Source organism: Candoia aspera, chromosome 6 (assembly GCF_035149785.1).
Source record: "Candoia aspera isolate rCanAsp1 chromosome 6, rCanAsp1.hap2, whole genome shotgun sequence".
NCBI lineage: Eukaryota > Metazoa > Chordata > Lepidosauria > Squamata > Boidae > Candoia > Candoia aspera.
This window is the reverse complement of record NC_086158.1, coordinates 80,400,203-80,410,796: the sequence shown is the minus strand read 5'-3', so window position 1 is coordinate 80,410,796 and position 10,594 is coordinate 80,400,203.

Sequence of the window (10,594 nt, the reverse complement as noted above, 5' to 3'; positions counted from 1 at the left end):
TGCAGAGTGAATTGTCTTGGCAAAATTCTATCAGCCTATGTCCTGCTTCGTTTTGTTCTCCCAGGCCATGCTTACCTGTAATTCCAGATGTCATTTGACTGCCCACCTTAGCATTCCAGTCTCCCGGGATGAAAATAACATCTCTTTTAGGCGTGTCGTCCAGTAGGTGCTGCAGATCCTCATAGAACTGCTCTACTTCAGCTTCTTTAGCATTTGTGGTTGGGGCGTATATTTGGATCACTGTGATGTTAGATGGCTTGCCCTGAATTCAAATTGAGATCATTCTGTCGTTCTTTGGATTGTATCCAAGCACTGCTTTCGCCACTTTACTATTAATTATGAAGTCTACTCCATTTCTTCTGTGGTCCTCTTGTCCACAGTAGTAGATCTGGTGGTCATTTGATGTGAAGTGGCCCATTCCAGTCCATTTCAGTTCGCTGACGCCCAGAATGTCTATCTTTAATCTTGACATCTCACCAATAACCACAACCAATTTGCCCTGGCTCATAGATCTTACATTCCAGGTTCCAAAGGTGTGTTGATCCTTTGAACATCGGATTCGCCGTTCACCACCGGCACCGTCGGCCGCTAGCCGTCCTTTCGGCTTTGAGCTAGCTGCGTCATCACGTCTGGGGCTAGTTGAGTTCATCCTCTGTTCCTCCCCAGTAGCATTTTGACCATCTTCCGACCTTGGAGTCTCATCTTCCAATGGTATACCGACATATCTCTGGTTGTACTGATCCATTTAGTTTTCATGGCAAGAATGTTAAGGTTTCCCTACTAACAGATTAAGCTACTTTTATAACAAATCATTTTGGCCAGGTGAAGGGGTTGCATTTGATTGTCTCCTCTCACGTGCTTCATGCAAAATAGCCTGGGGGGAGGACCTGCCCGGACTTGTTCTTCACTTCTTCTTTTTCTCTCTGCTGGAAATGTAGCTCAGCAAGGCTTGCTCCAAAAAGGGAGCTAGGTCCTTTAAATGTTTTGCTTTTGTTTTTGCTTTCTGTAAATAAATTATTTTTATAGAAATGCTTGGTGTGTGACTTTTTTGACCTCTCCTGGGCTAAAGGCTTTCCCAGCATTCTGCAACAGGTTATGGGCCCAGTAAACAACGCAATAAAACCCAGAGAGAAAAGAGAGGTCAGCTCCACACCTCGTGCACAATTTAAAGGCAGGTAGCAAAGACCTGTGAAGATTTTCTTTGGAGCCACCTGGAGATTTTCCAGCAACTGCCGGTCTGCAGGACTTAGAAGCTAGCTGAGGTGACTTGCAAAAGAAGGAAGAAGCCATGGCTACCTCCCAGCCCTCAGCGATGCCTCTGGAGCGCCTATCAGAGACCAACTATTTGAATTGGGCCCTGAAGATGGAAATGTATCTTCGCAGAGAGAATCTTTGGCTGCCAATTGGTGAGCAAAACCCCCCAAATCCCAGTGCTGAATGGCTGAGACAGAATGAGCAGGCTAGAGCCACCATTATCTTGGGAGTTGAGGACAATCAGCTAGTCCACGTGCGAGGCATGCAGTCTGCAAAGCAACTTTGGGACGCTTTGAGAGACTTATATGTAAAGGCAACAGCAGGGAGTAAAGTTACTCTGACGAAAAAGCTGTACAGAGCCTACCTTGCAGAAGGAGATAGCCTTCCTGAGCACCTGCATTATATTCAGCAGCTGTTTGTTGAGTTGCAGGAGAGAGGAATGGAATTTACACCTCTCACAAAATCCTATATCCTCCTGTCCTCACTAAATGAAACGTGGGACACGCTGATTTGTACCCTGGAGGCTATGCCTGAAGCAGACCTCACCCCATCGTATGTTACACAGCGCTTACTCGCTGAATGGGAGAAGAGAGAGGAAAGATCCCCCCCCATCTCTTCTGGAAAGCTGCAAGACCAGAAAATGAGGGAAAAGAAGGGAAAGGAACCTGAGGCCACAGCGCTAGCAAGCCAGCGATGCTTCACTTGTGGTTCAGCTGGACATTTGCAAAGAGACTGTGCCATGAGACCCAAGAGTAGAAAGACAGAGCAGAAGAACACAAGGGCAACACAGAAGAAGGCTCTTCAGACAACCCAAATTGCACAGGTTGCTGAGAAGGGTAATTCTGATGTATGGGTGTTAGATTCTGGGGCCAGTTGTCATTTATGTAATTGTAAAAGCTCTTTTGTGTCACTGTCTAAAACTAAAAGACAAAGTGTATCTTTGGCTGATGGGTCTGTGACCAAAATTATGGGACAAGGTGACTTGTATTTATCCTGCTTAGGAGAAACTATAAAAGGTGTGTTGTATGTGCCAAATTTACAATCAAGCCTTTTATCTGTGGCACAATTGGCTGCAACAGGGTATATCATAACATTTAAGAAAAATGGTTGTGAGATACGTAAAAATGGGAAATTGTGTGCTACTGGTATGTTAAAAGACTCCTTGTACATTGTGCAAAATGCAAGGAAGCCAAGCTGCAAGGCTGCAGTTGGCAACACTCCATATCATGACCAATGTGTACACCTGATGCACAGGAGATTTGGTCATGCTAATATCAAGTATATAGCACAAATGCCACAGCTGTGTGCTGACCTAAAGATAAAACCCTGTGACAAATACTTAGATTGTGTAGTTTGCAAAGAATGCAAAACACTGAAAGCTCCTGTGAGTAAGCACAGTGACAGAGTTACAACTAGACCTTTGGAAATTGTACACTCTGACATTATTGGTCCTTTTGCTCCTAGTCTTGGACAAGCAAGGTATGCAATGACCATCATTGACGATTTCTCAAGATACACATTTATCTACATCTTAAAACATAAAGATGAGGCATTTGAGAAATTCAAAGGTTTTGTGACATGGGCAAATGGAAAATTCCCTAGGCCTGTATCTGCACTCCAATGTGATAGAGGAGGAGAGTACCTTTCTCACAAATTCAGAAGGTTCCTAGCTGAAAAGGGGATAGAACAAATTCTTTCTAACCCGTACACCCCTCAGCAAAATGGTGTTGCTGAAAGAAAGGGCAGAACCTTGCAAAATGCGATGGAATGCATGTTAAAAGATTCACGATTATGTTTTAAGTTCTGGGGAGAAGCTTTATCAACTGCTTGTTATGTTCAGAACAGGTTGTATAACTCTATGATTCAGGACACTCCATTCCATTTGTTTTATGGTGTGAAACCAAAGGTAAGCCATCTTAGAGTGTTTGGTAGCACTGCATGGGTTCACATTCCAAAACAGCAGAGAAGGAAAGGAGGCCCCACAACAAAGAAAGCCATCTTTGTTGGCTATGAACAAAGCCAGAGGAGCTACAGGTTCATAATGGGAGAGAAATTAATAATTAGCAAAAGCGCTTCCTTTGCTGAACAAAACTGGGGGAGATTAAATTCTAGCTCTCCAGTTGAACTGACCACCACAAGAGAACAGCAAGGACTTGCTGATGGTGATCTTTTGCCTGATGAGGACATTAAACCAGAAAAGCAAACTGAAGATCTGTCTGATGAGACAGATGCTTCTCAGGACAGTGATAGGAGTCAAAATTTAAGCCCTGTATTACCTCGCAGATCTCAGAGGAGTAATAAAGGCGTTCCTCCATCACGTTTTCAGGCTGAAACAGTAAAGGCTTTTCACATATTCACAGAACCTGAGTCTTTAGAACAAGTGAATGCTTTACCACCTGAGATTGCACAAAATTGGCATTCTGCCATGCAACAGGAATTAGCATCCTTGAAAGAAAATAAAACATGGAAACTGGTAAATCTACCTCCCAATGAACGCTGTCTGGGTTGTAGGTGGGTTTTCAAACTGAAAAGGGATGCTGATGGCAAAATCCAAAAATATAAAGCAAGGTTGGTTGCAAAAGGGTTCACTCAAAGGAAAGATTTAGACTTTGACAAGACTTTTGCACCAGTTACTAAAGGTGAATCAATTAGATTACTGTTAAAAGTTGCTGCACTCAAGGGAATGTCAGTTAACCACTATGACATTCAAACTGCATTTCTCTATGGTGATTTAGACCACAGATTATACATGCAGCAACCCCCTGGCTATGAAAAAGGGGAGAATCTAGTCTGTGAACTGCAGAAGTCAATCTATGGGTTAAAACAAGCTGCTAGATCCTGGAACCAAAAAGTAGATGAAAAACTGCAGAATTTTGGTTTTGAAAAAGGACAAGCAGATCCATGTGTATATATGAAGAAGGACAAACAAGGCTGTATGTATCTGTGCATTTATGTTGATGATTTGCTGCTATTCACATCAACAGAAAAACAAAGGCTTGATTTTGAAGCCTGCATGAAAAGCCATTTCACATTAAAAAGCCTTGGAATTATAACAACCTAGGTTTGGAAAAACACAGGAAGAAAAATGGTAACTTTCTGTTAAACCAAAGGGGAGATAATGGTGATGTGAATGGAAAGACATATAAAGTCAGAGAAGATTGGTTTGCATCTTAATCTGTAGTGTAAAAAGGGGAGTGTTAAGGTTTCCCTACTAACAGATTAAGCTACTTTTATAACAAATCATTTTGGCCAGGTGAAGGGGTTGCATTTGATTGTCTCCTCTCACGTGCTTCATGCAAAATAGCCTGGGGGGAGGACCTGCCCGGACTTGTTCTTCACTTCTTCTTTTTCTCTCTGCTGGAAATGTAGCTCAGCAAGGCTTGCTCCAAAAAGGGAGCTAGGTCCTTTAAATGTTTTGCTTTTGTTTTTGCTTTCTGTAAATAAATTATTTTTATAGAAATGCTTGGTGTGTGACTTTTTTGACCTCTCCTGGGCTAAAGGCTTTCCCAGCATTCTGCAACAAAGAATACTGGGGTGGGTTGCCATTACCTTCCTCAGGGATCGCATTTAGTCCGACCTCTCTGTCATGACCTTCCCGTCTTGGGTGGCCCTTCACGGTTTAGCTCATGGCATCATTGAGGTGCTCAAGCTCCAGCACCACGACAAGGTAACGATCCTTTGCTGAAGAGTTTCAGTTTGTAGATTATCTAAATCATGAATAGGTTCTAACCCAGATGTCCCCCATGTAGCTATTTAACTGAAATACTCTTAATCCTTCCTTGGTCCCAGTCTACTGCACATTATTTTTAAAGTAAAAGTAAACTCACTTGATCCCTGTACACTACATGGATGTGTTTTGCAAGAGTATCAATTGTTTTGCAATTTACAGACCTAGGATTCCTTTGTGGTCTCTCAGCTAACTAGGCCTCACCTTACTTAGCTTCTGAGCCCAGACAAAATCACCCACCTTGTGCTGACCCTGGAGACACCTTCCTTTTAGCTTCCACTTCTAAAAGAGATTAGATGACAGCATTAGTAACAAGAATTTTGTAGATCTCCAAAGCCAGAAGGTGTAAAGGCAGTAACGTTGATTGAATCTGATTGTAGCTCAGCTATATTCATGAGGAACAAGAGCAGGCAGTAGAATGAACACCAACATCAATAAGTTAAAACAACCAAATATGATCTGAGAATATAGCAGAAACTCATTAAGTAAGTAAACTACTTCTGTTGTTGGGTCTGAGCACAGCAAATGTATAGGTGATTTCAGGGTACTTATCTTTTAGGAAAAATTCTAAATACCTAGCAGGTTTCCAGGTGAGGAATGGCAAGCTAACACATCTCCAAATGGGCAGAAATGATGTTATAGTCCAGACTGAAGGACAGCGAGTAGACCAGTCCCACAGAACCTCTCTGGATAAGGGGAGGATGGGAGATCACTCATTTGTGCTCCAGATGGCTCTTCCTCTTGAGGGAACCACGGGACAGTGTTTTCCCATGGGTCTGAGCACTAGTAGATGAAGAGAAGCCATCACACTCTCAACTGTGGTGGACCCTTTTTAAGGACACTGGGCTTGTTAACCTGGCTAATCACTTTTGGAAAATCCCTATTTAACTATCTTAAGGCTAATAGAGATTTTCAAAATGACAAGTTTGCAAAGCCACCTGGTGAATGAAGAATAAAGCAATAATTAATTGTAAGCTTAAGAATTTTTAAAAATTGAAATAAACTCCAAAAAGCTAAATAAGATTTGAATCTAAGAAAATTATAAATGAATTAAGGGACCAGATCTATTTGGAATATTAGGACTTTTGCTACACGATTTTGGAAATAATTATATAAATAAATAACACCTCCATGGGAACTAAATTGTTTAGTCTATCTTAAGTCATAACAGAAATTCGAGACTTTATGATTTCAGAAATTGGACTCTAGAGGGGACTAAAGTTTCCAGGCATAAAGGGAAAAAGAAAAGAGAGAGAGAGAGACAGGCTTGCCTTTTGTCTGTGGTCAGCATTGGGGCAAAATGACAGAAAATGATATGACATTTGAAATACTCCAGGAGATATCTGAAGAATGGGGACAGAAACTAGCAGCTACAATGTCAGCAAAGATGTCTGCTGTGAATTTATCTTCAGGAGAGATTAAGAGATTGGAATGAAATTTCATGTGATAAAAGATAGAAGTACAAATATATTGACCCCAAGTTCCTGTGATAATATTTAGCGTATTAAGTGTCTCTGCTATCGCTGCACCTGGTCAGCCATGTAGTAGTGGGTGTGCTGTGATGGAAAGCCACTGGGAGTTGCCAGGGCTGTACCTAGACTGAGAAGTTTAAAAATAAAACGGCTTGAAGGAAACTTTACTCATATTTTAATTAAAACTTTTTAGAGGAAGAGTAGGGAGTGGTAAAGAAATATAACTCAGAACATTCTTATGCTTTGGCATCAGCCAGTCTGCTAGTTTAGGATTTAACATGACTCCATGTTACATGGACTACCAGTAATAGTCACTGTGGCCAAAACCCAGCTGAAAGCTCTATAAAAGACTAACTGAAACCAGGGGAATAACACAAGGTTACAGCTTAAGAAAACAAATCATGCAAAGTTCACTACTTTTGGGGGGTAAAACAGCTGTAAGCAATGGTAAAACAAGTAGAAAATAGCAATCTTCCCTTGTTCCTCATTCTTGCTTCACCTGCACTACAGGTGTCCATCAAGTGGGACCCAAAAGGAGTACAATTTTCACTTTTTCTGTTTATCGACCAGAAAAGTGCAGTTGACCAAATAAAAACTTTATCTGTGCATGTTTGGAAGGAAATCTCTCTCCATCTAGTGGCAGAATAAGGGTGGACTTTTATCAGCAAGAAATGACATACTGTACACAAATGGTCTCAGCTGCCAACATATTATCCACTTAGTACCTCTATCACTGGCTTCAAAGTAGGTAGTCCTAGAAGTCATACAGCAGATTATCAGCTGTTTGCCAATAATAATGCTCTAAAGACAAGGCAGTATGTCAGAAAAAATGTAACAAATCCCTTCGGAGACCAACCGCACTAGGGCTAGAAACAAGTTTGTCTCTTGAAATTTCCCAATGGGAAAAAAATAGAGTTGTTTGTTCTTGCTCCAAACGGTGAAGGGATTTATCAAGAAGTTCCAAAAAGATTTGGTACCTCTATAAGGTGCCAGGAGGAACAGACACCACAAAAAAAACTCCAACATAAGTCTTTACTGACTTTGGAAAACTTGGGATTTGAACAATTGTGGTACAGAGTGGACTTTGAAGAAATAAGTTGGAGTTTGTGGATTGTATATCCCAAGCAATACAGCACCTTTTGATGCTGTAGAAGGAAGGGGACATCCAGCCTACAGACAATGCCTCCATGAAGCTATGAGTGTTAAACTCATAGCTTCCAGCAGTTTTAAGAGAAGTTGAACTGTCAGATTCACTGGGATCAATTTCCTCTTCCTTCGAGGAGTTCAAACCACATTGTGATCCTGTAGTAGCTTACTGGCCATACCACAGCAAGCCGCTGAAATAAGGCTACTATAGAATATTTTACATCAGTGTCAGGCATCAAAACAAGGATAGCTTTGAGAAGAGGTATCTTAATCATTTTCCACCCTCCACCCCACTCCTAAAACAAAGTTTAAGGTGCTGCTTTCAAAAAGGAAATACTGCTAACTTCAAAGCGACACTCCTCCTAAGGGCACAGTTTACTTCAAAGATCAGGAAGAACCACACATCCACTGCTGACCTGCATTTTCCAATGGAACATTAAAATGGGTGGGAAGAAAGCAGAAGGAACCATTTACTTTGGATAAATAACACTCAAATCATTTGTTTTAGCACAATCTCTTAACAGACAGCAAACAACACCGTAGGTATTTTTATAGTGGTAATTTTTACCTTGAAACATCAAAGGCAGCAACTTTTTTTTAACCTAATGTAATCTAAGATAACCTAAGATAAAAAGCAGACTTATGGAGAAATGTATGTAATCTCCACTTATTCATGATTCAGAGCCAGTTTCTGGTGGCTTGTGTGCTCCACCTGGTTTACTAAATCTATGATTAAAGTGAAGTATGACCAAAACAAAATTACCCTGAATGCACTGGGGTAGTGCATTTGGGGGGGGGGGGGGATTTTTCAAATTATGATGGAAACAGTGCATAAATAGTAAATTCCATCCACCCCTTTACAGATTAACATCTGGCTTGACCACATAGCTAAGCTCCTTACAGTGTAATATAAAGCCTGAAGTGTTCTGTTTGATGGGGTTTTAAAAGGTTAATAAAAGAACTCCAGAGCAGCTAACAACAATCTTGCAAAGTAGAAGCGTGAACCAAAAAGAAACTTGCACATTAAGCTTAATTGTGTTCAGAAAAGAATTCAGTCTTCACACAGTAGTTAGATGAAGAGAAAAAAAAGCTTACATTTATTCAGTAGATCTGGATACAATCAGCTTCATAGTAGAAAGCACTTATTAATCACTGGTTCTTTGTAGACACATTTCTATGTGGAATAAAAATGTCTGCGTGCAAGCGAGATGAAAGGGACGAGAGCTGCATTCTGCAGCACCTCCTGCTTGCAGGTGTGCCCAAGAGGTAAAATGGAGTTTGTTAATCCCCAAACCCGAGGAGGAGGGGGAAGTGGAAATCAGGTGACTCATGTGACATCCCTCAAGTACAATAGAGATGTGTTTACTAGAAAGATCCCCTTATGCTTATGAGATGATGCTGAGTTGACCCCTGATAATTCCAACACTGTTGGTATGATAAAATTAACTTCTGCCCCCCAAATTCTTGACAGGAGAACTGAAAGGCTGAAAGAATAGGGCTGGGCCAAGCGCTCAACAGAAGTGTGTTGCAACATGTCCACTGGCCTACCAATGGAGTAGCTGAACATATAGGCAGACAGCTGGAGTACCTTTTCAAGTAGCAGTTCAGCCCAGCCTTTGGAAGGACAAAGAAGGATATTGAAGAGAGAAGTGGGCCTCAAGCTGATGTTAGTAAGCAAGGGTCTGCTTGCATTAGAAATCCCAACCTGGTTCCTTTGCAGATCTAATTCAGAGAATTAAAGCTGCCTTTTTTTATGACAGCAAAAAGGTATTTGAATATACATTCTAGTGTTTGAACATTAAGAATTATTAAACTTTAAGGTGCCAGAAAATTCTTGTTCTCAGCCTTTCTCAACCTTTTGACCCTGGAGGAACCCTTGAAATATTTTTCAGGCTTTAGGGAACCCCTGCACATTCAGACTCAAATATAGGCCAGAAGTTACAAAATTATTACATTAGTTTCATGGGTAGGCCTGTATATATGCATTAACAGTGTTCTTAAACTAAAAATAATGAAACTTACCTGTTTAATGTGAAGTTGCCCTAAAATTTGAAATAATTCTTTAAATACATTGTGATCTCCCAGGGAACCCCTAGTGAGCTCTCATGGAACCCTAGGGTGCCACGGAACCCTGGTTGAGAAACCCTGTAACAGACTTAATACATTAGCTACCTCTTTGCATATTGCTCTGTGTTTTTTTCCTGTGTATTTCATCTTGGTACTGCTTCACATTCTTTCCCATCCATTAATAGGCCGTATTTACTTTACCCAAAGGAATGTGAGAATCGAATCTTTGCTAGCAAAAACATCAGCATGAGCTATATACAGAATATAGTTCAATTAATATCATGATAGGTATCTTCAAGACCTTGGTAGCTTTGAAAAGACTTCTCAGCTACATTCCTTTCCTAAAAGTTCATGATTTGGACATTCTAAGATGGCTTTACTGTGTTTGGAAACAAGACTTGTATATGAACAGACTATCTTAAACAATTTTTGGACTGAACTGAATCCATTTTGATGTCTGCACTCATGAACTGGGACAATTATTATGGACCTGCTCCAAGTTAATTTTGCTATTGGACAAATTCATGTGTATTTTAAGATTCCGTGTCTAGGAATAGGACCACTGTTTTTCTTTCCTGTTTTAGTGCACACAGGATGGACAATCTCCATACAAAGCACATCCAGGGAATGAAACTAAATCATGGCCCTAAATTTAGCCATTCCCATATATGCCAAGACAGCAGGACACTCATTTTAAGTTATTGAAAGCAGCCAGTCTAAGCAATGGTCTCAACTTGGTATCAACCAATTAACCTTCATTTATGGCTATTTCTGAAAATGTATAGAGCACGATCCTAAAATATCTGTTTCCAAACTACTTCTACATTTCCAGTAAAAAGGAACCATGCAGCTTGTGTGTCTTTTCCTCCTTAACACATTTTAGAGGGGGCAAATAGTTACAAATGGAAGATGTATCTCATTTCCTTGT